The sequence below is a fragment of the Pterocles gutturalis genome, unplaced genomic scaffold (genome assembly GCF_000699245.1).
Source record: "Pterocles gutturalis isolate BGI_N339 unplaced genomic scaffold, ASM69924v1 scaffold33908, whole genome shotgun sequence".
Classification (NCBI taxonomy): domain Eukaryota; kingdom Metazoa; phylum Chordata; class Aves; order Pterocliformes; family Pteroclidae; genus Pterocles; species Pterocles gutturalis.
The window spans coordinates 317-628 of NW_010126772.1; positions in this window are offsets into that span (position 1 = coordinate 317).

Below are 312 nucleotides of genomic sequence, written 5' to 3' on the forward strand. Positions count from 1 at the left end.
ACACATTTCCTGGCCGTGATCGCAGGTCTGTAAAGTTAGTGACTAGCCTGCAGTCACAGGTGCTTCCTGTGGTACATGACATGAAACATGAGGCATTCTCAATAATGGTTCAATAGTGCTTTGCTTTAATCTCTTCCCAAGCTTATGTTTTCCATATGTATTAGTGTACTTGACGGTGCAGATTTCCCATTTTATTTGTCAGTGTTACAGTGGATGTTCATTGTATATTTGGATCTGCTGGATAAATTCAGAAATGAAAGAGTTTGCAGTTATTAGTGATTTAGTTTGTGCTGTCAGAGCCCGTTAAATGTT